This window comes from Panthera tigris, chromosome A2 (assembly GCF_018350195.1).
Source record: "Panthera tigris isolate Pti1 chromosome A2, P.tigris_Pti1_mat1.1, whole genome shotgun sequence".
Classification (NCBI taxonomy): domain Eukaryota; kingdom Metazoa; phylum Chordata; class Mammalia; order Carnivora; family Felidae; genus Panthera; species Panthera tigris.
The window spans coordinates 36,813,772-36,834,415 of NC_056661.1; the positions used below are offsets into that span (position 1 = coordinate 36,813,772).

Genomic DNA, 20,644 nt, shown 5'->3' on the forward strand with positions numbered 1-20,644 from the left:
GCCCCTGGGTGAGAGGGATCTATTCGATCTCTACTGGGATCCTGTTGTTCTGCTGAAAGTCAGACCTGTGTAAATGCACTATACCTGGAATGGAGCACACCCCATCGAAAGAGGGAAAGACATGGGGGTCCTAGTATGGCATATTCTGCCCCAGTCTATCTCCTCGTGCCTGACAGTGCTGCTTCCCCCTGCCTACATGTATGGCATGCACAATCAGGTGAAGTTCCTAAAGCTGCTGGTCTCCCTCTCCTTCAAGGCCATAAGACACTGACACACCCCTGACAATCACGAGGCTGATCCCTACCCTGGGTATAAGCCCTAGCAACTGACTGTGCAATACATACAGCAGATCAAGTACAGTTACTGTGGAGCCTTGGAATGGATGGATTGGCTATTGCCAGGATTTGCCCTTAAAATAGAGTGACTTGGCAAATGTAGTAACAGCATGTACTATGTTTGTTTGTTTGCTTGCTTGTTTGTTTGTTTCTTTTTTTGGTGGAACCTTTGGGTTTTCTCTATATACTAAGATCATGTTATTTGCAAATGGGTGATTTTACATCTTCCTTCCTGATTTGGAAGCTTTTTATTTCTGTTTCTTGCCTGACTGGTGTGGTAGGACTTCCAAGACTACGTTGAATAGAAGTGTAGAGAGTGGACACTGTTGTCACCCTTGTCTTGCTCTGGATCTTATAGCAAAAGCTTTCAGCTTTGACTACTGAATGTGATATTTGCTGTGGGCTTGCCATATATGGCCTTAATTATGTTGAAGTAAATTCCTTTTATACCAAATTTATTGAGAGTTTTGAATTTTAAGTTCTTGTGTATCTAAGTTCTCCATATCCCTGGGTAAGGGCTCAAATGGGGCCTGGGTAAGAAAACACTGACATCGGCCTCTAAGGTGACCTCGTGTTGTGCTTTTATCCTGAGAATGAACTGGCCCTAAATGCTGTCCCTCCATAATTCTCCCCAAGTCCCATCAGAGAAGATTCCAGGGCTGGGTTCTCCGTCCTGGTTCCAGGGGCCCTGGGTGACTCCTTATGCCCATTCAACAGCTAGGACACAGAGGTCATGGGAGACACTCCTGTGGCCCCAGGTACCCATCCCTGCCTGGCTTGCCCATGCCCTGCTGGAGGGTGATGCCAGGGCAAGAGACAGTGAGGTGGCTGGGGCAGGGGGCAAGGGCCAAGGGCAGCCCGGCATGGTGATTCCCTTTGCTTGCAAGACCATGGCTCACTGCTCCATCCACCAGCCCAGGGATCTGCTGCCCCTGCTGCCTCTGGATGCTGTTGCTGCTGCTTCCCGGCCCCAGCCTGCACCAGCACAGGTGAGGAAGGGATCTGCCCTTTGGGGACCCACAAGTCCTGCAGAACACCTCCAGCTCTTTCCTGGGGTGTCCAATGCTGCCTTCCTTCCATGGGAACCTGCTTCGGATTCTGTGTCTCCCTCTCTCTGTCCCTCCCCCACTCATTCTCTGTCTCAAAACTAAGTAAACATTAAAAAAATTTAAAGGAAGTGTGCTTGTATCTCTGCCTTACTTTTTATTTTTTTTTAATTAAATTAAATTTAATTTTTTTTGTGCCTTGCTTTTTAAAAACAATTATATCTTCATTGAAGATCATTTGATATATATATATATACACACACAGTATGTATTTGTATAGAATATGTGTACATTATGTATATTATCAATATAAATTTACTTCCAAGTTTAATATTTGTGTTACTTATATACATTCATATAATAAATATATATTTATATATTTTAATAAATAAATGACAGCATATTTATTATATATTTTTAAAATACATTTAGATGTATAATAATATGAATGACAATTTATTATAATTTATACCATGTTTAGATTATAAACATATTTATTTACTAAATATGTAAGTAAGGCATTAATGCCTAAACTGAGTTCTCTATTTTATTTTATTGATTTATTTTGAGAGAGAGGTGGGGGAAGGGCAGAGAAAGAGGGAAAGAGAATCCCAAGCAGTCTTTGAGCAGTCAGCTCAGACCCCTACGCAGGGCTCAATCCATGAATGGCAAGATCACGACCTGAGCCGTTATCAAGAGTTGGATGCTCAACTGACTGAGCCACCTAGGCACCCCTAGAATTTTTTTTCACTGATCATTCTTTTCAACTGCTGTATAGTATTCCAATATGGAAGTACCGTGAGTTATTTAGCCAGTACCTCACCGATGGAGCGATCTCTCTGGGAGACTATCAGTTCTCTCACCGATGGAGGTGGTTTTCAGTCCTTTGCTATTACAGACAATGCCATAATGAATACTTTTCTACATCTTTGGTTATGTATGCAATGACACCTTTCTCTCTTCTTCCCCCCCCCCCCCCGCCTTCCCCTGACCTCTCCTCCTCCTCTCCATCTGGCCAACTCATGGCATTGGGGAGGAGAGACACAAAATGTGACAATTGGTGGTGATGTGACAAAGGCCTGAAGACAGAAACTGGACACACGGTATCCAGGCCAGAATTATAACAGGAATCAACTTGCATTAATTTCGGCAAAAACAGGAGGAAGTTAGGAGGACTTTATTGGGAGATCCAGGAGTAGCACGCAGAACCCCCAAATCTCAGGATCCAGAAAGCCATCAGCCAGGTAGTTAAGTTTCTCTTTGTCTTGTTTCTGCTTCTCTCTAGAATCACATCCATTTTCCCTTTCTGTTTCCCAGCACTGTTTGATCCAGTCTGTGCATGGAGGCCAATGGGATTCCCCACAGGACTCGGTATAGATGTTCTCAGCTCAGACTAGTTGGCTTTTTCTTGGTCCCAGAAGGCTGATGAGGACCAGATTCGCTGGCAACATGATTTGCATAAGATGCAAATCTGAATGGATGTGTCTGTCTTTGTTTTACATTGTTGGACAAGGTACCATCATTATAGAAAGCAGTCTTGAGCCCCTTAGCAAGGAATTGAAACACTTTAAGCTGACCCCCTACTTGACCTTTATTTCCAGTGTTTTCTCCTCAAAAGCTCCAAGTTCTGGCCATGCCAAGCATCAAATCAGTTTCTGTATACACCAAGAGTACATGCTTCAGCCAGGACAGTGTAGGTTGGATTTCAGCCTCAGCTCACCCATCGTTTGGTTAGCTGTACAAGCAGCAACAGGAAGTCAGAGTCAGAAGTGATTTGGAGAAATAGAAATCCCTTGATCGTGGCGTGGGTGGTGATGAAGGTTAATGCTGGGTTTCCCTGTATATGGGGATGGTGCTCTAACTATTTTACTCAAATTACAAAAGACATGATGGTGTTGGCAATACAGGATTTGGAAGAAGGCATCCAATGGATGGCACCCGGTCTTCACAGGCACCTTGCCTGTTCCTTTAGACTTCCCTAGTTTGTCTCAATTCCGGATAGGTGGCTAAGCAGGTTACGTCCTCTGCAGGTACCATCGACCATCAGAGTTGGTGCAGCTGATGTTGCTGATGGAGTGGATGTCTCTTATCAGAGGCGGGCCATCACCACGTCCCGTTGATTCCACTACATATTGCCAGGACCCTGGAATATTGCCTTTCTACTTTTCTCCTGGGATAAAGCAAATAAATGACTATCTTCTGCCACCAGCACTGGTTCCCCTGATGTGTTCTCCACAGAGCAGGTGGGGTTATCATGCGAAAATGCAGATCTTGGTCAGGTCACTCCTGCTTCAATGGCTTTCTGGTGCCCTCAGGCTTAAATTCACTGCCCTCCTCCCCTCCCTCTCCTCCCTGGCAAATCCTGTTGGATCTGGACCTTGCTACCCTTCAGCCTTAACTTCCACTTCTGGCCCTGTCTTCCAGTCTTTTTGCCTAGCTCACTAATGTGTGATCCTTATCTGGAACTTAGTGTAGGCATAACTGCTTGTATTAGTTTCCTCTTGTTGTTGTCACAAATTACCACCAATTCAGTATTTGAAAGCAAGAAAACTTTATTCTCTTATACTTGCAGAGGCCAGAAGTTCAAATTGAGCCTTAACAGCCTAAAAGCAAGGTGTTGGCAGGCTGATTCCTTCTGGGGGTTCCAAGAGATAATCTGTTCCTTGCCTTTCCCAGCTTTTTAGCTTGTGGGGCTTATTGACCCTTCCTCCATTTTCAAGCACATCACTCCAGTCTCTGCTTCTGTCATCCCATCTCCCTTTTCTCTTCCCTGGTCTCTCCCTCCATCTACCTGTTAGAAGAACACTCATGATTACAGTTAGGGCCCCCTTGGATAATCCAGAGCAATTTCTCTGTCTCAAGATCCTTAATCACATGTACAAAGTCCTTTCTGCCAGGTACTAGGTTTGAGGTTCCAGGGATTAGGACTTGGATATCTTCGGGGGCCATTATTTAGCCCACCGCCCTGCCTTCCTGAATCCAAGGCTATAGTAAATACATTAGACCCGCCCCTGGTTCCCTTAGGATGCCATACTTCCCAGTTACATGCATGACAATCATCCATTGAGGAAAGGACTGGTTATACACTCACCAGCTCTCTTTCCTGCTCTGAGCATGTAGGAACACTACATTTCCCAGAGTCCTTTGTGCTTAAGTTGGGACCATGTGACCGAGTTCAGCCAATGGAATATGGTGGGAATGATGTATGCCACTTGCCAGGCATGGCCATAAACTACCTCACTCCATCCTTCTGCTCTTTCCTTTATGGCTCTATATGGCCTCCACATGGCTCCCACATGGCTCAAAGTAAAGGATTTTATGATGGTGGAGCTACATGATGGGAGAGACCTGGATTCCTAAGTCACCATTTACTGGGTTAAGCCACTGAGATTTTGTGGTTATGCAGTACAGCACATGACCTGCCCTGACGGATAAATTAAGTCTTTTTTGCTTCTTTCTTTTACCAAACTAGGGGCTCTCTTATTTCCTGTTGTATCTGCCACCACCAGCAGAGTGCTTGGCACGATGTGAGCATTCAATAAAGGCTTGTTAAGTGAATGAAAGACAACTGGATTCAGGATGAGGACATGAGGGGGGGTAGGCAAAATTAGGGAGAAGTGTCATCGTCACCATGAGAGATGATGAGGGCTGAAGTGAAACAGGAGGAACAGGGATGACAGGAAGGAAGGATCTGATGTTTGTTCAGGAGGGAGAATTGACAGAACTTGGTGACTGACAGGATATGGAAGTTGAAACAAAGGGAGGCACCAAGGACCTCCCGGTTTAGTGTTTGGACACATGGCTGGCTGTTTGGGTACCAAACTTTCCAATGTACAGGGGTTCTGATTATGTAGGTGAAAGTACAACTTGTATAACGTTATGTGACTGTTGCTTCTTTGCAGACAGTACAAACGTGTGTATAAGTTTCTCCTGGAATACTGTCGGTGAGGCAGTCTTGGTGATAGGGGGATTTTCATTCTACCGTGGTTGGTAGTAATGCCATTTGAACTGTTTGGTAGGTTGAAGCTATCCTCTAAATGTTTGTGTCCTCTCAGGGGCGCCTGGGTGGCTTAGTCAGTTAATCCTCGGATTCAGCTCAGGTCATGATCTCACAGTCTGTGAGTTCAAGCAAGTCTGTGAGTTCAAGCCCCACAGTGGGCTCTGTGCTGACACCTCAGAGCCTGGAGCCTGCTTCAGATTCTGTGTCTCCCTCTCTCTGTGCCCACCCCCCATGCTCATGCTCTGTCTCTCTTTGTCTCAAAAACAAAGACAAACATTAAAAAAATTGTTTTTTAAATATTTTTGCCCTCTCAAAATTCCCATCTGGAAATCTTAAGGACCAATATGATGATATTAGAAACTAGGACCTTTGGGAGATGGTTAGGTCATGAGGGTGGCATCTTTACTAATGGAATCACTGTTCTTCTAGAAGAGACCCCACAGAGCTCTATCACCCCTTCTGCCATGTGAGGACATAGTGAAAAGGTGCCACCTATGAACCAGGAAGAGGGCTGTCACCAGAATGTGTCTGTGCTTGTGTCTTGATCTTGCCAGCTTCCAGAACTGTGAGAAATAGATTTCTACTATTTACAAACCAACCAGTATATGACATTTTGTTACAGAAGCCAAAATGGACTAAGACAGTTGGTATAAAAAAAAATAGCTACAGTGATTCACACATTCTGCATGCATGTCCCTTTTCTTTTCTTTCTTTTTTTTTATTTTCAGAGAGAGAGAAAGAGAGAGAGCAAGTGGTCAAGGAGCAGAGAGAGGGAGAGACAGAATCCCAAGCAGCCTCCCGCTGTCAGCACAGGCCTGACAAGGGGCTCGAACTCACAAACTGTGAGATCATACCCCAAGCTGACGTCAAAAGTCAGATGCTTAACTGAGTGGGCCACCCAGGCACCACATGCATGTCCCTTTGCAATGCAGCCTTGCCACTCTTCCATATTCTCCTTGAATATAAACTGCCTTTGTAGCTTGTTTTGTGCCAACAGAATGTGGCACAGTGATGACGTGCCTGTGCTGACCCTGGGTCTCAATAAGTCTCACGTGCTTTATTTTGGTGACTAGGAACCCTGCCCAGGCATCATGTGAAAAAGCTTGGGCTAGCCTGATGGCTTATGAGAAATCTCATGGGACAGAGAGGAGCTGTCCCAAATGAAGGCTGTCCCAGACCAACCAGCACCCTGGTGACCTGGCAGTTTAGCAGCAAATGCATGAGTGAGTCCAACCAAGACCAGAGGAACCATCCAGTTGAGGCCAACCTAAGTTGCCAATCGACGGAACTGTTGGTTAAATAAGGAGTTATTATTTTAAGCCACTAAATGTTGGGATGATTTGTTACATGGAAAAAACTATCTGATACAATCTGTATTTATAGGCATTTGTTGGAGCAGAGAGACATGGGTCCGGGGAGTTGTGTGCTTTGCATCCAGCCGTAGCTAATTCCTGGGTGTATACCTCATCATTTTAGCCAATGTAGCTAGCTGGAAAATGCATGACCCTAAAACCTATTTTGGTTTCACAGCACAGTTGGAGGGACTTAAATTATTCAGAGAATTGCCTCAAACTACCACTTAACTTGTGAACAAACCCTACTGTGAGGTTCTTACATTAGTCATCCCAGACTCTGGTATTTCGTCTCCTCCTGAGCATGGGTTGCTGTAAGGCTGTCCAGACTGCATGCCCAGGAAGCTTGCCCTGCCTCTATATTCTATCTTGTCCTGGAGATCTGAGATCCTGGAGAGCAAGGATGTTGTCTCAGCCTTCTGTCTCCCCAGGACTCAGGGCAGTGCCTGCCACCTGCTAGGCTTCTTCAGGTTTCCTGTCTTAAGAATGACTGTTTACTAAGCACTGCCAAAGTTCCATTTCACTGTGCAAAGTGGTCTATGCAAGATATGGAGTGTTTGTGAAGGTTGGAGGGAAGATGGCGGCGTAGGAGGACGCTGGGCTCACCGCGCGTCCTGCTGATCACTTAGATTCCACCTACACCTGCCTAAAGAACCCAGAAAACCGCCAGAGGATTAGCAGAACGGAGTCTCCGGAGCCAAGCGCAGACAAGAGGCCCACGGAAGAGGGTAGGAAGGGCGGCGAGGCGGTGCGCGCTCCACGGACTGGCGGGAGGGAGCCGGGGCGGAGGGGCGGCTCGCCGGCCAAGCGGAGCCCCCGAGTCGGGCTGGCAAAAGCGGAGGGGCCGGACAGACTGTGTTCCGACAGCAAGCGCGACTTAGCGTCTGGGAGGTCATAAGTTAACAGCTCTGCTCCGAAAGCGGGAAGGCTGGAGGACAAAGGGAGGGAGAGCTGCTGAGCCCCCGGACGGCAGAGCTCAGCTTGGCGGGGAACAAAGGCGCTCGCCAGCGCCATCTCCCTCGCCCATCCCCCAGCCAAAATCCCAAAGGGAACCAGTTCCTGCCAGGGAACTTGCTCGCTCCGAGCAAACACCCAACTCTGTGCTTCTGCGGAGCCAAACCTCCGGCAGCAGATCTGACTCCCTCCCGCTGCCACAGGGCCCCTCCTGAAGTGGATCACCTAAGGAGAAGCGAGCTAAGCCTGCCCCTCCTGCCCCCGTGCACCTTGCCTACCCACCCCAGCTAATACGCCAGATCCCCATCACCACAAGCCTGGCAGTGTGCAAGTAGCCCAGACGGGCCACGCCACCCCACAGTGAATCCCGCCCCTAGGAGAGGGGAAGACAAGGCACACACCAGTCTGACTGTGGCCCCAGCGGTGGGCTGGGGGCAGACATCGGGTCGGACTGCGGCCCCGCCCACCAACTCCAGTTATACACCACAGCACAGGGGAAGTGCCCTGCAGGTCCTCACCACTCCAGGGACTATCCAAAATGACCAAACGGAAGAATTCCCCTCAGAAGAATCTCCAGGAAATAACAACAGCTAATGAACTGATCAAAAAGGATTTAAATAATATAACAGAAAGTGAATTTAGAATAATAGTCATAAAAGTAATCGCTGGGCTTGAAAACAGTATACAGGACAGCAGAGAATCTCTTGCCACAGAGATCAAGGGACTAAGGAACAGTCACGAGGAGCTGAAAAGCGCTTTAAACGAAATGCAAAACAAAATGGAAACGACGACAGCTCAGATTGAAGAGGCAGAGGAGAGAATAGGTGAACTAGAAGATAAAGTTACGGAAAAAGAGGAAGCTGAGAGAAAGAGAGATAAAAAAATCCAGGAGTATGAGGGAAAAATTAGAGAACTAAGTGATACACTAAAAAGAAATAATATACACATAATTGGTATCCCAGAGGAGGAAGAGAGAGGGAAAGGGGCTGAAGGGGTACTTGAAGAAATTATAGCTGAGAACTTCCCTGAACTGGGGAAGGAAAAAGGCATTGAAATCCAAGAGACACAGAGAACTCCCTTCAGACATAACTTGAATCGATCTTCTGCACGACATATCATAGTGAAACTGGCAAAATACAAGGATAAAGAGAAAATTCTGAAAGCAGCAAGGGATAAACGTGCCCTCACATATAAAGGGAGACCTATAAGACTCATGACTGATCTCTTCTTTGAAACTTGGCAGGCCAGAAAGGCTTGGCACGATATCTTCAGTGTGCTAAACAGAAAAAATATGCAGCCGAGAATCCTTTATCCAGCAAGTCTGTCATTTAGAATAGAAGGAGAGATAAAGGTCTTCCCAAACAAAGAAAAACTGAAGGAATTCGTCACCACTAAACCAGGCCTACAAGAGATCCTAAGGGGGATCCTGTGAGACAAAGTACCAGAGACATCACTACAAGCATAAAACATACAGACATCACAATGACTCTAAACCCGTATCTTTCTCTAATAACACTGAATGTAAATGGACTAAATGCGCCAACCAAAAGACATAGGGTATCAGAATGGATAAAAAAACAAGACCCATCTATTTGCTGTCTACAAGAGACTCATTTTAGATCTGAGGACACCTTTAGATTGAGAGTGAGGGGATGGAGAACTATTTATCATGCTACTGGAAGCCAAAAGAAAGCTGGAGTAGCCATACTTATATCAGACAAACTAGACTTTAAATTAAAGGCTGTAACAAGAGATGAAGAAGGGCATTATATAATAATTACAGGGTCTATCCATCAGGAAGAGCTAACAATTATAAATGTCTATGCGCCGAATACCGGAGCCCCCAAATATATAAAACAATTACTCATAAACATAAGCAACCTTATTGATAAGAATGTGGTCATTGCAGGGGACTTTAACACCCCACTTACAGAAATGGATAGATCATCTAGACACACAGTCAATAAAGAAACAAGGGCCCTGAATGATACATTGGATCAGATGGACTTGACAGATATATTTAGAACTCTGCATCCCAAAGCAACAGAATATACTTTCTTCTCGAGTGCACATGGAACACTCTCCAAGATAGATCATATACTGGGTCACAAAACAGCCCTTCATAAGTTTACAAGAATTGAAATTATACCATGCATACTTTCAGACCACAATGCTATGAAGCTTGAAATCAACCACAGGAAAAAGTCTGGAAAACCTCCAAAAGCATGGAGGTTAAAGAACACCCTACTAACGAATGAGTGGGTCAACCAGGCAATTAGAGAAGAAATTAAAACATATATGGAAACAAATGAAAATGAAAATACAACAATCCAAACGCTTTGGGACACAGCGAAGGCAGTCCTGAGAGGAAAATACATTGCAATCCAGGCCTATCTCAAGAAACAAGAAAAATCCCAAATACAAAATCTAACAGCACACCTAAAGGAAATAGAAGCAGAACAGCAAAGGCAGCCTAAACCCAGCAGAAGAAGAGAAATAATAAAGATCAGACCAGAAATAAACAATATAGAATCTAAAAAAACTGTAGAGCAGATCAACGAAACCAAGAGTTGGTTTTTTGAAAAAATAAACAAAATTGACAAACCTCTAGCCAGGCTTCTCAAAAAGAAAAGGGAGATGACCCAAATAGATAAAACCATGAATGAAAATGGATTTATTACAACCAATCCCTCAGAGATACAAACAATTATCAGGGAATACCATGAAAAATTATATGCCAACAAATTGGACAACCTGGAAGAAATGGACAAATTCCTAAACACCCACACTCTTCCAAAACTCAATCAGGAGGAAATAGAAAGCTTGAACAGACCCATAACCAGCGAAGACATTGAATCGGTTATCAAAAATCTCCCAACAAATAAGAGTCCAGGACCAGATGGCTTCCCAGGGGAGTTCTACCAGACGTTTAAAGCAGAGATAATACCTATCCTTCTCAAGCTATTCCAAGAAATAGAAAGGGAAGGAAAACTTCCAGACTCATTCTATGAAGCCAGTATTACTTTGATTCCTAAACCAGATAGAGACCCAGTAAAAAAAGAGAACTACAGGCCAATATCCCTGATGAATATGGATGCAAAAATTCTCAATAAGATACTAGCAAATCGAATTCAACAGCATATAAAAAGAATTATTCACCATGATCAAGTGGGATTCATTCCTGGGATGCAGGGCTGGTTCAACATTCGCAAATCGATCAACATGATACATCACATTAACAAAAAAAAAGAGAAGAACCATATGATCCTGTCAATCGATGCAGAAAAGGCCTTTGACAAAATCCAGCACCCTTTCTTAATAAAAACCCTTGAGAAAGTCGGGATAGAAGGAACATACTTAAAGATCATAAAAGCCATTTATGAAAAGCCCACAGCTAACATCATCCTCAACGGGGAAAAACTGAGAGCTTTTTCCCTGAGATCAGGAACACGACAGGGATGCCCACTGTTTCACCGCTGTTGTTTAACATAGTGCTGGAAGTTCTAGCATCAGCAATCAGACATCAAAAGGAAATCAAAGGCATCAAAATTGGCAAAGATGAAGTCAAGCTTTCGCTTTTTGCAGATGACATGATATTATACATGGAAAATCCAATAGACTCCACCAGAAGTCTGCTAGAACTGATACATTCAGCAAAGTTGCAGGATACAAAATCAACGTACAGAAATCAGTTGCATTCTTATACACTAACAATGAAGCAACAGAAAGACAAATAAAGAAACTGATCCCATTCACAATTGCACCAAGAAGCATAAAATACCTAGGAATAAATCTAACCAAAGATGTAAAAGATCTGTATGCTGAAAACTATAGAAAGCTTATGCAGGTAATTGAAGAAGATATAAAGAAATGGAAAGACATTCCCTGCTCATGGATTGGAAGAATAAATATTGTCAAAATGTCAATACTACCCAAAGCTATCTACACATTCAATGCAATCCCAATCAAAATTGCACCAGCATTCTTCTCGAAACTAGAACAAGCAATCCTAAAATTCATATGGAACCACAAAAGGCCCTGAATAGCCAAAGTAATTTTGAAGAAGAAGACCAAAGCGGGACGCATCACAATCCCAGACTTTAGCCTCTACTACAAAGCTGTCATCATCAAGACAGCATGGTATTGGCACAAAAACAGATACATAGACCAATGGAATAGAATAGAAACCCCAGAACTAGACCCACAAACGTATGGCAAACTCATCTTTGACAAAGCAGGAAAGAACATCCAATGGAAAAAAGACAGTCTCTTTAACAAATGGTGCTGGGAGAACTGGACAGCAACATGCAGAAGGTTGAAACTAGACCACTTTCTCACACCATTCACAAAAATAAACTCAAAATGGAGAAAGGACCTGAATGTGAGACAGGAAACCATCAAAACCTTAGAGGAGAAAGCAGGAAAAGACCTCTCTGACCTCAGCCGTAGCAATCTCTTACTCGACACACCCCCAAAGGCAAGCGAATTAAAAGCAAAAGTGAATTACTGGGACCTTATGAAGATAAAAAGCTTCTGCACAGCAAAGGAAACAACCAACAAAACTAAAAGGCAACCAACGGAATGGGAAAAGATATTTGCAAATGACATATCGGACAAAGGGCTAGTATCCAAAATCTATAAAGAGCTCACCAAACTCCACACCTGAAAAACAAATAACCCAGTGAAGAAATGGGCAGAAAACATGAATAGACACTTCTCTAAAGAAGACATCCGGATGGCCAACAGGCACATGAAAAGATGTTCAACGTCACTCCTTATCAGGGAAATACAAATCAAAACCACACTCAGATATCACCTCACGCCAGTCAGAGTGGCCAAAATGAAGAAATCAGGAGACTATAGATGCTGGCGAGGATGTGGAGAAACGGGAACCCTCTTGCACTGTTGGTGGGAATGCAAATTGGTGCATCCGCTCTGGAAAGCAGTGTGGAGGTTCCTCAAAAAATTAAAAATAGACCTACCCTATGACCCAGCAATAGCACTGCTAGGAATTTATCCAAGGGATACAGGAGTACTGATGCATAGGGGCACTTGTACCCCAATGTTTATAGCAGCACTCTCAACAATAGCCAAATTATGGAAAAAGCCTAAATGTCCATCAACTGATGAATGGATAAAGAAATTGTGGTTTATATACACAATGGAATACTACGTGGCAATGAGAAAGAATGAAATATGGCCTTTTGTAGCAACGTGGATGGAACTGGAGAGTGTGATGCTAAGTGAAATAAGCCATACAGAGAAAGACAGATACCATATGGTTTCACTCTTATGTGGATCCTGAGAAACATAACAGAAACCCATGGGGGAGGGGAAGAAAAAAAAAAAAAGAGGTTAGAGTGGGAGAGAACCAAAGCATAAGAGACTGTTAAAAACTGAGAACAAACTGAGGATTGATGGGGGGTGGGAGGGAGGGCAGGGTGGGTGATGGGTATTGAGGAGGGCACCTTTTGGGATGAGCACTGGGTGTTGTATGGAAACCAATTTGACAGTAAATTTCATATATTAAAAAAAAAATAATGTAGCAAAGGACAAAAAAAAAAGATATGGAGTGTTTGTAATATTCCTGGGAAAAGCACCATTCTTTTTTTAAAGTATTTGTTTGTTTATTTATTTATTTATTTATTTATTTATTTATTTATTTATTGAGAGAGACAGAAAGAGCAAGCAAGTGCATGGGGGAGGGGCAGAGGGAGAGAATGAATTCCAAGCAGGCTATTCGGAGAGACATGGGTCCTGGGAGTTGTGTGGTTTGCATCCAGCCATAGCTGATTCCTATGGATACACCTCACATTTTTAGCCAATGTAGCTAGCTGGAAAATGCATGACCCTAAATCCTATTTTGGTTTCACAGCACAGTTGGAGGGACTTAAATTATTCATAGAATTGCCTCAAACTACCACTTGACTTATGAACTAAACCTGTGAGATTCTCACATTAGTCATCCCAGACTCTGATATTTCGTCTATAGTAAAATGACCAAAGATTAGGCATGATAAGTTTACCATTTTTTCTCTGGTAAGAAATATTTACACACACACACACACACACACACACACAAGACTAACATAGTTTAGAAAGTGATTGTTACACAAATAGAGTATACAACCTTTAAAAGAGCTACTTATAGAATATCTATTTCATCAACCATAATTTTTTTCAATTTTCTATGGACCAGTGGAAACTTAACTATGGAAAACTTCAATATAGTTCTTGGGACTGACATTTGACAACTACCTGGGTTTTTTTTTAGTTTATTTATTTATTTTGGTGGGGGGTCAGAAAGATAGGGAAAGAGATAATCCCAAGTGGGCTCCACACTGTCAGCTCAGAGCTCCACATGGGGCTTGATCTCAGGAATTGTGAGATCATACCCTGAGCCGAGATCAGAAGTTGGATACTTAACCGACTGAATCACCCAGGCACCGCGAAAACTATTTTTAAAGAGAATCTACCAAAATTCTTCCTGCGGTGGGGTGCCTGGGTGGCTCCGTTGGTTAAACTTGATCTCAGCTCAGGTCTTGATCTCAGGGTTGTGAGTTCAAGACCAGCATTTGACTCCACACTAGGCATAAAGCCTGCTTAAAAAAAAAATTCTTCTTGCTACATTGCTGAGAATGCTTACATACATGTAAGCTAGGACTGATTTGATGTCAACACTTTAAGAGATGCCTTTGCCTGTGTAGGCGGAGCAAAGCATCCCCCTGTAAGTTCCCAAATGCTTGACCCCTCATTTTTCCAGAGTTGCATCCCTTACATAGAGGACTCGCTGCAGAATTGGTGAGGCCCCGTGTTGAGAAATCATTTAAGAGTTTCACGACAATGGCAGAGCAGCAGGCGAAGCATGGGGCCCTCCTGAGCATGGGTTGCTGTAAGGCTGTCCAGACTGCATGCCCAGGAAGCTTGCCCTGCCTCTATATTCTATCTTGTCCTGGAGATCTGAGATCCTGGAGAGCAAGGATGTTGTCTCAGCCTTCTGTCTCCCCAGGACTCAGCGCAGCGCCTACCACCTGCTAGGCTCCTTTAGGTTTCCTGTCGTAAGAATGACTGTTTACTAAGCACTGCCAAAGTTCCATTTCACTGTGCTAAGCGCTCTATGCAAGATATGGAGTGTTTGTAATATTCCTGGGGAAAGCACCATTCTTTTTTTAAAGTATTTATTTATTTATTTATTTATGTATTTATTTATTTATTTATTTATTTATTGAGAGAGAGAGACAGAGCAAGCAAGCGCATGGGGGAGGGGCAGAGAGAGAGAATGAATTCCAACCAGGCTCCTCGGTGTCAGCGTGGAGCCCAACATGGGGCTTGAACTCACCAACCATGAGATCATGATCTGAGCTAAAATCAAGAGTCAGAGAGGCTTAGCCGAAAGAGTCACCCAGGTGTCCCGGGAAAGACCCATTCATATCCACATCTTATAGGTGGGGAAACTGAGGCTTAGAGAGGTTAAGCGACTCATTTGAGGTCATAAACCTCATACAGAAAGAACTAGGATTTAAACATGGGGCGGTTCTCAACTGATTTCGCAATGTCTGCTCATCACCTGTGTTTAGTTGTGGCAACTGGGAGGTGCTACTGGCATCTAGTGGGTAGAGTCCAGAGATGCCTCTGAACCTTCTACGATGCACAGGACAGCCCCCCACATCAGCTCCCCCCATCACAGAATGATCCACTCTAAAATGTCAATAGCATTGGGGCACCTGGGTGGCTCAGCCGGTTAAGCTACTGACTTTGGCTCAGGTCATGTTCTCACGGTCCTCCAGTCTGAGCCACTCATCTGGGTCAGGGCTGACAGCTCAGAGGCTGGAGCCTACTTCAGGTTCCGTGTCTTCCTCTCTCTCTCTCTCTCTCTCTGTCCCTGCTCTGCTCACGCTCTGTCTCGCTCTCAAAAATAAATACATAAACATTAAAAAAAAAATGTCGATAGCATTGAAGCTGAGAAACCCTGTCCTCATACCAAAACCCACGTTTCCTAAACACAAGACACTTCATCTTATTTTCTGCATTTTTCCTTTATTAATAAATACTATAATGTATTTATTCTTCTTCTTAAATGGACTTTAAATTGATGTGCACCTTAAATGTTTTTCCCCTGAAGCCAAGTGTTTGATGTGTCATTAATTTTTTCTGACACACATTAGCAATAAATATAAAATTATTTACAAACATGTTTGGGTACCACCAAAAAGCATCTCACCTACTACTTGTAGTCTGGGGGAACCAAAATTTAGACCCACTTCACTTCTCTTGTAGTTTCCTTTCTCTTTTCAGAACAAGAGAATAAAATATATCAAACCAGCGTGTTGCCCCAGCACGGCAAGGTGCTGGCCACATTTTGGCTTCTGTTGGAGAAAGTCATCGAGGGGACATGACCTTCAGTTGACCCCTGAGCTGGCGGTGGGCAATCGGAGGCTCATCATCCCCTCCCCTATCCTTGCAATGTATATTCCAAACACTGTTCTGGCACCAGGAGTCTGCTTCAAGGATGCAGCCTTGAGAGAGCAAAGTGCTGCTGAGACCATCTGGACGATATACTACTGACCCCTACTGCGGGTTGTGTGTAATATAAACTTGTAAGATTCTGGCAGGCAGGTGGAGAGATCCACTTGCCTTGCAGGGCCCAGGGCAGGCCTTGTAAGTTCCCTTGCTTATTACCCCCACCATCCACCCATCTGGAGACATCTGCCTCTTCCTTTGGTCTCTCCTTGCCCTCTGTACATGGGGGTCCAGTTTTGATCTCCCCCAGCCCCCAGGCAGCTCTTAAGGTTTGCAACCAACAGCTTGTGTGTCATCTCTTTTCTTTTTTGCAAGGCTAACAGTTGCTAAGAAACCTTTTTGAAACCCTAAGAGTCACCCGATGAGGACTATTAAGAATCAATGCCTTCCGGTGAGGGCCACAACACAGAGAGTCTAATTTGTGAAGTTGCATATAGACTGACGTGGGCTCCGAGTCCTGGTGAGCAAACCTCCTTTGTAACATCGGTCCTTCCCCTTAATTATTGGGGAGTATGGTTGCAGGTTCCTTGCAAATTGTGCTGCAGACTGACATAATTAAGCCTAGAGCCAACGAGATTCTTCCTTAGATACTAAAAGTGCCTGTGTTGTAAATAATAATGTCATCATCTCTTTCATAGAAAGCACTTTCCTGAAGAGCTGCATGTTAATTTCAACACATTTGCAGGAATTCATTTGGGTAGTGGTGGGGGTGGTCTTTGATGATGATTTTTCATCTTCTATGAACTTGACAGGTGTTTCAATTAGGAAGTGAATAACCACCACCATCCCTACACACACACACACACACACACACACACACACACACACACACACACCCCGCACCCCTCCCCACCGGGAACCCTTACAGAAATGCTTTCTCAACCACATCTTCTAAATGGGGACATGTTGTCAATAATCACACTTCTGTTAGGAGGCAGTGACTCTATTTACTGAGTTGACATACCCAGAGGAAAGTGGCTTTCTTCCTTTAGAGAGGAAAATGAACCTGATTCCCCCCTTCTTGTACATATTTTTCAAAGGCTTGGGAAACAGGTGTGGGCAATGTTCCAGGCGGGAACAGCAAGGGAATTTGGGGTGGATGAAGTTCACAGAGATAGCAGGTTTAAAGTTTGGGATCTGGCAAATAAGCCACAAAGGGTCCTTCTATCAGGTTGGCTTCTTTCCCAAGCAGGCTCCCTGCACTCTCCTTGTGACAAACAGGGGGCAGTCTCTGTTAAGTAAAGCCTGGAATAGCAGCCAGAGTAAATCTCCCCTGGGGACCGAACTCAAATATTCTGGTGACAGGCAATATTTTACAGATTGGAGACAGATTCTAAAATGGACTTTTCTGTCTAGATTTTGTCTCTTTTCACGAAGGTGTTTTTTTCTGTTTGTTTGTTTTGTTCTGTCTGTCTTGTTTAAAATCAAATTTAAATGTGTCTGAACAACCCCAACTCTTGCAGGAAGGTGTCTGTGACCTATCCTCCTACCAGGCCCTTGTCCTAGGCTCCCAGCCCTGATGCTTGCTGGGAGGTGCCTCGGTGGGGTGCAGTGGGGGTGGGCAGGCAGGAAAGCAGAGGTTAGGAGTCTGGCATTCTGCACCCAGCCCTGGCTTTCCCATTTGCTGACCATGTGACCTTGGAACAAAGACCTTAACCTCTCTGAGCCTCAGCCTCTTGGACCTTGGCAGGCCTGCTGGAAGGGTCCTTTCCAATTCTGATTTAGTGCCTAGAAATATCCCAATCCTTCTGTGTGGTCCTGACAGCAGAAACTCCATTGTCTGTCCCTGTTGTTTGCATTTCTTTCCTCCCTTGGTTTCACACCAAGGGTCTTGCATAAGAGTTTAGTAAGTTCATCAAAACAGCCTATAAATAGTTTTTGAGTGTTTCTCATGCTTCTTGCTGCTGTAGGTGCTGGGAGATGCTGCAGGACTCAAGGCCCCTTTCTGCCCTGGAGTTTACCGTTCAATGTGCGGAGATAGGCAAAAACCAAATACATAATGTAATGTCAGATGGACAGGGAGTCTGGAGGCCCAATTTAGGCAGGCACTACCTGCAATGGTTACAACACAGACCCTGGAGTCACATTTCTTGGGTCAGATGCCAACTGTGTAGCGTCCCTTGCTGCTCTACTGTGGGCATCTGGTTTAATCGCTTTGGGCTTCAGTCCCTCCCTCTGTTGTGTGGGCCTCGCAGTATCACCTAGAGATAGAGTTACAGGAGATCAGTCACTCCAGTGGTTTAGCAACTATTCCCAGATTGTCTGCGAGATGCTAGGCATGCTTTGAGCATCTGTGAGGAGGTGACTTTAGAAAACACAAGCTTAGTGGGTATATTGTAGGCATCAGATGTCAGCCATCATTAGTTCTCACACACCAATGCTTGTGTTTGTAGAGGTTCACACAGTGGTGGTGGGTGTGGGTCGACCCATATGCCACACTGCCGTATTTTGGGAACCTCATTCCGATGGCTCTGATGCATTTAGACTAAACAATCTCACACTTTGTCCAGGTGGGTTTGGGACATAATACAGCCCGCGATTCAGGGAGTCTCTGAGGGCTGGCATACTCCTGGATATGCTGGGTCAGTGTCAGCCTGGTTCATTTTTTGCTGGAACAGGGTCATTCTATGCTAGTCTTTCAGAAGACAGGAGGTGACATTCTTCCAAGAGAAGGCACAGTGAGCCAAACTCCCTGTCATTTTGAGAAAACTTGCAAAGGAGTTCAGTAACCACCTCCCCACCATGCTTTTTCGGTTAGAGAACCCTCTATGTCATTTTATTGGTGGCCCAACTTTTTGGTGCTTTGAAAATGCCCGGAGAAGCCCCTGACTGACGCCCAGTGGAGGGGAGCGTGGTGGAGACATCATTCCCCTGCAAACCGCCCAGCTGACTGCAAGGTGTATACTTAGTTAATGCAATTTAAAAACAAAACAAAACAAAACAAAACACAGGGGCTTGTGGAGATCTAAATTCAGTGTAGCAACTTTGGTGCAAATCCTGTTTTGGGGCTATTGGAGTCAAACTCAAGCAGAGGAAAGAAGTGGGATAAATGAGAGAGGGCCAACTGATTCCAGCTGGAATCAGCTGAGTGGAGAGGGCAGATTTGGAAATGCTGAAGGGCAAGGACCAGAGGCTGGAAGCCCAGGAAGCAAGGCCGGACTGCACCACCTCGGGTGAGGATGTCTGGGGAGCTCCTTGAGCAAGGGGCCAGCTGACTCCAGAGACCCACGCGCGAGCTCCAGATGCGGGAGGGTGGCTGAGGCTAGGTGTCCAGGCTTTGTGCTGCACTGGATCTGGGCGTGCTGTGTGCCCTCCTGTAGAACGCAGGGAACGCCCCCGCGAGGTCTTAGAAGGACACAAGTGGCAGGTCCTGGGGCCTGGGAGAGTCCCAAGGAAAGACCTTCCGGGACGTGGGACGTGCCCCTGCCTGGGCCTGGTCTGCTGCCTCTTCCTACCCCCTGGGCTTCTTTGACTTCAGTTCCTCCCACGGCCCTCCCCCGGGGGTCCTTACCCTGGGGCCAGTGGCTTGCCACCCCGCCTTCCCAGCTCAGTCTTGGTCCTAGGCAAGTCCCAGGGAGTAGAACCACCCCGGACGCGCGCCTGGCTAGAGGGCTCAGTCGGGGAAGGGAAGGGCGAGACGGCCCGGGCACCCTGGAGGGGCGATCCTGATCAGACTGTGTCTCAGTCTGCCTTGGAGTGGAAGCCACTTAGTCTGTCCCTACCTAACCCCTGCGAATCCCCCCTTCCCTGGAGGGCAGATTCCAACCGCAGCTCCTGCGCACTCACGCCTGAAAAAGCCAGGGGCTGAGCCGCCTCTTCGCCCGGAACAGGTCTGAGCCGCGCCTCCCTCCCGGAGAGGGCGCGGGAGGTCCCGCAGCCATCCTCCACCTGCTGGGAAACCCGAGCGGTGCCTTCAGCCCCAGTGGCTGCCGACGCTCACTCCTCCCCGCCAGCTAGCCTAGCTCAGCTCTGCACCCCCGCCCCGCCCCCGCAACTCGCTCCCGCCAGCCCTGCAGACTCACCTCTTCGCGCCCCCGCCTCTTTGGAGCTAGCGACCTTTCCACCCCTCGTTCCCTCCTGCCCCCTCCCCCTTTCCTCCTGCCCTCTCTTCATACCAAAAGCGTTGCTTGGCTCTCTCCAGGGGACTTAGCAAGCTGGAGAGCTGAGAGGGATCCTGAGAGCGGGCGCGGGGCGGCTAGTCCGGAGCGACCCACTCGCCGCTGCTCTCCGGCCTCCGCCTCTCCCTGTAGGGGGCCGGACCTGCACCCGGCGCTTGCCCCCACTCGTCCTCCCCCAGCCCCGCCAGGCGCGCTCCTCCCCGCCTGGCCCCTCCCCTTAGGCGCGCTGCGCGCGGCGCCCGGGAGGCGAACGCGGGCTGAGCCCAGCGCAGGGGCCGCCCACCACCGAGCGCCCCGAGCCTCTCCCTGCCTGTGCGGC

General features: G+C 46.0%; 1 long non-coding RNA gene across 1 annotated transcript; it reads right to left on the minus strand.

Moving 5' to 3' along the window:
• Window positions 1-4,158: 4,158 nt before the first annotated feature.
• Window positions 4,159-20,406, minus strand: LOC122236713. The gene is made up of 3 exons (XR_006214916.1): window positions 20,323-20,406; window positions 19,994-20,098; window positions 4,159-4,172 (listed from the first exon to the last, which is right to left on the minus strand). It is a non-coding gene; the product is annotated as an uncharacterized LOC122236713 (long non-coding RNA).
• Window positions 20,407-20,644: the final 238 nt, after the last annotated feature.